A 6,000-nucleotide genomic window follows, 5' to 3' on the forward strand; every position below is an offset into this window, starting at 1 on the left:
TGGTGCTGAATGCAAAGCTAATTTGAAAAAGGCCCAAATTCATTTAAACAGTCTTCATTTCAATTTGACTTTATTTCTTCCTATTCAAGAAACAAGAGGCAGGTCTACCTGTTCGACAGACTAAATTATAGTTTGCTATCCATGGATTGAAGGGATTGGCTGACACAATCACCATGCACCCCTTAAAAAGCTCAGTGTCAGTGAAGGGCTAGGTGTGTTAGGATAAAACCAGGGCTCAAATTAAGGGGGTGTCAAGTCTTTTTTATATTATATTTCACCTTTATTTAACCAGGTAGGCTAGTTGAGAACACCTTTATTTAACCAGGTAGGCTAGTTGAGAACACCTTTATTTAACCAGGTAGGCTAGTTGAGAACACCTTTATTTAACCAGGTAGGCTAGTTGAGAACACCTTTATTTAACCAGGTAGGCTAGTTGAGAACACCTTTATTTAACCAGGTAGGCTAGTTGAGAACACCTTTATTTAACCAGGTAGGCTAGTTGAGAACACCTTTATTTAACCAGGTAGGCTAGTTGAGAACACCTTTATTTAACCAGGTAGGCTAGTTGAGAACACCTTTATTTAACCAGGTAGGCTAGTTGAGAACACCTTTATTTAACCAGGTAGGCTAGTTGAGAACACCTTTATTTAACCAGGTAGGCTGGTTGAGAACACCTTTCATTTAACCAACTGTAGGAAGTTAAAACCAGGGCTTTATTTAATGCTGAGGGGTCGAGGGGGCATGCTGAGGGTTGAGAACAAGTTCTCATTTGAGGGTACCTGAGGGTGTATGCTGAGGGTATGTCGAGGGTGTATGCTGAGGGTATATCAAGGGTGTATGCTGAGGGTATATGCTGAGGGTATGTTAGGGGCATGCTGAGGGTATGTCGGGGGTATGCTGAGGGTATATCGAGGGGGTATGCTGAAGGTATATCGAGGGTGTATGCTGAGGGTATGTTAGGGGTATGCTGAGGGGGTATGCTGAAGGTATGCTGAAGGTATGTTAGGGGGTATGCTGAGGGTATGCGAGGGGGTATGCTGAAGGTATATCGAGGGGGTATGCTAAAGGAAGGTATATCGAGGGGTATGCTGAAGGTATGTTAGGGGTAGGCTGTTTATTGAGGGGGTATGCTGAAGGTATGCTGAAGGTATGTTGAGGGGGTATGCTGAAGGTATGTTAGGGGTATGCGGAGGGTATGTTAGGGGGTATGCTGAGGGTATATCGAGGGGGTAGGCTAAAGGTATATCGAGGGGGTATGCTAAAGGTATATCAAGGGGTATGCTAAAGGTATGTTAGGGGTAGGCTGTTTATTGAGGGGGTATGCTAAAGGTATGCTGAAGGTATGTTGAGGGGGTATGCTGAAGGTATGTTAGGGGTATGCGGAGGGTATATCTAAAGGTATGTTAGGGGGTAGGCTGAAGGTATATAGAGGGGGTAGGCTGAAGGTATGTTAGGGTAAATGGCTAAAAGCATAGGTTTTTATCCCTGTTAGTTTAAGATTGAAAATAATTAAATGGATGGACCTGATTATAAAAAGCGATCTATAACAATGCTTTAGCCCGCAATGCTTTATGCTAGAAACAAGCTGTAAAATGTCGTGGAAAGACGTGACTCCGAGGCATATATGGGATATATTTGGTTTGTCTCTATGATAATCAGAGTCTGCGCTACAACCTTCAATAGCCGAGGAGAGAAAATATTTACTTTGCTTAGGAAGTAAATGTTTAATTCTGTCACTATCAATTGACATTGAAAATTTCAACAGGCTGTAGAAAAGTAAATTTAAAAAATATATATTTCTTAGAATTACATAATAATTAAACAAAAAATGCCTTATTAGGCTATTAGGTCATTCTAGAGTGCCTTTCAATTCACTTTTATAAGCAGGAGTTTGGCCAGTCTTTGGTTTGAGGATCATGCAGTGAGCTATGCATGCCTAGTTTGTTCATTTAGCCGAGCAGATGTTCTTATATTTCCATGCCCTAATCACAGCCAACACAAATCTATTTTATAACAATATCATGGAATAAAATACATTAAATAAGAAAAATAAAGTTTTCCAAATAAAGTTACAAGTGAATATAGGCGTCTCTGAAGATTTGCGTTCGCTGTGTTAAAAAAAAAAAATAGTACTTTTCTTTAATTCATTGATGACCAGATATTTCAGTTGTACCTGGTTCTGTTGAGCTAAATGTTTAGAGTTGATAGACAACTTTATCATTGTTCCAAACTTAGACTTTTCTTTTTTTTAAACAATGGCCCGAATAGAAATTAAAATGTCTCCGGTTCTCCAGCAATGCGCTCATTGGTCGTCATGCTCTGTTGTGGATTATTTTGTTCTTTTATTTTTAAGTTCCTGCTCGTCTCCAGTCATGTAAAAGGATGTAGAACTGCATGAAATGTGTTTATAAAAGGCACATTTTTTTCTCCCCCATTCGGACCGTAAATAAGAGTAGTAAGTGTATATCTAATGCTCTGGTCTGTGCTAGGAGTCAGGGTAAACGGTAGGCATGTTCTCTGCTATCCACGTTATGTTTTAATTATTGTTTTGGGTAGAGGGGAGGGTCGCTTGTTATTTTTCATCCTTAACTGCTGCATCAGATTCATAGCTTTAACAATATACACACACACACCAGGCCAACTGGTTGTATGAATTGGGGATCTATCGTCCCACAACTGTCCCCAGAGTCTGTTTGGGCTATTTCTTTCTCGACAAACTGATCAATAGAATAGCTCAACGTCTCCGATACCAGCTGTAGCCAAGGCCTCTACACTACACTCGCTCAGCCATGCTGTATTTTTTTTGCGAACAGTGATTGAGTTATATTATTAAGACTAAATTATGTCAATCTACCCATCATATTACGAATAGTACGCTATCTTATGTAAGTCTGCAAATGCTATGATGCCTGTGAAGCATTATTACAAAAGGTGCACTTTTTATGGTGAAAATTCACCATCCCCAAACTTGAAACTCACACTCAGCCCAAAGCATAAGCTAGTGATTTTGCTGTTCGTTACTCGGCGGCTGAGGAAAAGTCAAATGTGGATAGTTATACTAAAAAGTAGATATATTTTAACTTTATTTAACCAGGCAAGTCGGTTAAGAACAAATTCTTATTTTCAATGACGGCCTAGGAACAGTGGGTTAACTGCCAGTTCAGGGGCAGAACGACAGATTTGTACCTTGTCAGCTCGGGGGTTTGAACTTGCAAACTTTCGGTTACTAGTCCAACGCTCTAACCACTAGGCTACCTGCTGGTTACTAGTCCAACGCTCTAACCACTAGGCTACCTGCTGGTTACTAGTCCAACACTCTAACCACTAGGCTACCTGCTGGTTACTGGCCCAACGCTCTAACCACTAGGCTACCTGCTGGTTACTGGCCCAACGCTCTAACCACTAGGCTACCTACTGGTTACCGGCCCAACGCTCTAACCACTAGGCTACCTGCTGGTTATTAGCCCAACGCTCTAACCACTAGTCTACCTGCTGGTTACCGGCCCAACGCGCTAACCACTAGGCTACCTACTGGTTACCGGGCCAACACTCTAACCACTAGGCTACCTGCTGGTTACCAGTCCAACGCTCTAACCACTAGGCTACCTGCTGGTTACCAGTCCAACGCTCTAACCACAAGGCTACCTACTGGTTACCGGGCCAATGCTCTAACCACTAGGTTACCTACTGGTTAATGGCCCAACGCTCTAACCACTAGGCTACCTGCTGGTTACTAGTCCAACCACTAGGCTACCTGCTGGTTACTGGCCCAACACTCTAACCACTAGGCTACCTGCTGGTTTACAACGTCTAACCAACGCTGGTTACTAGTCCAACCACTAGGCTACCTGCTGGTTACTAGTCCAACGCTCTAACCACTAGGCTACCTGCTGGTTACTAGTCCAACGCTCTAACCACTAGGCTACCTGCTGGTTACTAGTCCAACGCTCTAACCACTAGGCTACCTGCACTAGTCCAACGCTCTAACCACTAGGCTACCTGCTGGTTACTAGTCCAACGCTCTAACCACTAGGCTACCTGCTAGTCCAACGGTCTAACCACTAGGCTACCTGCTGGTTACTAGTCCAACGCTCTAACCAACCTGCTGGTTACTGGGCTAACCACCTGCTGGTTACTGGCCCAACGCTCTAACCACTAGGCTACCTGCTGGTTACTAGTCCAACGCTCTAATCACTAGGCTACCTGCTGGTTACTAGTCCAACGCTCTAACCACTAGGCTACCTGCTGGTTACTAGTCCACTGCTCTAACCACTAGGCTACCTGCTGGTTACTAGTCCAACGCTCTAACCACTAGGCTACCTGCCGCCCCGAACATCTTCAACGTGTGCGGTAAGGACACAGGTCATTGCATCCTAGACTTGCATGTTCTGTTAGAAATGAATGACCATCATCTACATGTAATGTCTGTCATTCTGAGCACCGTGGGTGGACACCCTAATCGGGTTACACACCCAATGCACACGGGTACGGTACATTTCTCAAATGTCCAGTAAAAAAAAATGTAAAGGTTGCCGTTTAAATGTCCGGCGCCACATTTCATAACGGAAACCCTGATATATACACATATTTACAATACAAATAAATACAAACTTCAAGAGTTGAGCAGTTTGATAGGATGTTGGCACAAAACTAGTTGCTGCTCTGAGATTTGTATGGCAGATACCTGTGCCCGGAGGTCATTCAGTGTGTGTGTTTTAAAGTCAAAAAGGTTATTAGTTCCTCTTCTTTCCCACTCTTTTTTTTTTGTTGTAACTGTCATTTATCGTCAGCATCATCATCATCACCACACCTTAGTGTAAAAAAAAAAAAAACATTGCCAGTGTGTGCATCTGCAATATCCTGGTGCCGCAGGGGCATACAACGCTGCTATCAGACATCACATAGCGATGCTGCTGTCTTGGATAGGGATCACAGGCCTTGGATAGGGATCACAATCCCTACCCAGCCCTATTGATAAACATGAGCTAACTTGGCCATCGGTAGGTTGACTCACAAAGTTTAATACCGACAAAAAAAAACAACCATTAGCTACATATTCGGCAGTACAACATATTATTTACCAATGACTTCCAAAATATTGTAATAATGAGTGACACATTGCGACATACAGTGTAGGCCTATTTAATAGCAAGGTAGATTATAATTGCCAAGGCTGCAGTCCGCAAGATACCTGGAGGTTTTACCAACGACTAGGCCGAGAAGGAAAGACCAAACAAAACAATAACAAAAAAATTATAATCTATCGAGCCAGTCACGACTTGTGTGTAACCATCACCAACTAACTGTGTGCCCAAGATGCGCAGCTCTCTTTCCAAGTGTCCACGACAGATCGGGGTTTTTTTTTGTTGTTGATCTTTGCCTAGTGCTGCATTGCGAAGATGACAGCCTCCCCATCCCCCTTTTTTTTTTAGATTTCAATAGCTAACATCTCTTGTCACGAAGGGGAAAAATTTTTTTATGACTTTTGTATTTTCCTTGTCTTGGGGATGATTTAGGTGACAAACTAGTTAACGTTAACTAGAGTAACTAACGATAGGCGCGGTGGGAATTCACACCAGATGGATTTAGTTAGTTAGTAATCACATCAGCAGCTCACATGAACTCATTTAATTGAACAAATTGCTGCAAATAATATTGAAATGTTTCTCTTGCTCATGACAGCTTATGTAGCAAGCCACAAAAAAAAAAAAAACACCAGCTAAGGAAGGCTAACGTTTGCTTATTTCCTCGTATTCATCCATCGCTTTTGAATGGTCGATTTCCTTGAGCAAATGTTAGCCACTTGACACATTCCGGAACAAACAAACTGCAGACTGAATATTATTGTTCAATCGTCTTTTGAAGTGTTTCATACACCGTAGGGGAAAAATAATGTATATTTGCTAAACCTCTTACCGTTTCTCCCCGCCGGGTTTTTCGTCTCACAATCCCCTCCTGGTCCGTCTTCTTCTTCTTCTTGTTAAAAATGTGTATTGGCAG

The 6,000-nt window shown here is 42.4% G+C and overlaps 1 protein-coding gene across 1 annotated transcript in view; it reads right to left on the reverse strand.

Annotated features, from left to right (window-relative positions):
• Positions 1-6,000, reverse strand: part of synj1 (synaptojanin 1) — a 94,506-nt gene extending 88,506 nt beyond the window's left edge. The window contains exon 1 of the mRNA XM_042311242.1: positions 5,917-6,000. The gene's annotated coding sequence lies outside the window, so the exon portion shown is untranslated. The remainder of the gene's footprint in view (positions 1-5,916) is intronic.

The sequence above is a fragment of the Oncorhynchus tshawytscha genome, linkage group LG33, assembly GCF_018296145.1.
Source record: "Oncorhynchus tshawytscha isolate Ot180627B linkage group LG33, Otsh_v2.0, whole genome shotgun sequence".
Classification (NCBI taxonomy): Eukaryota; Metazoa; Chordata; class Actinopteri; order Salmoniformes; family Salmonidae; genus Oncorhynchus; species Oncorhynchus tshawytscha.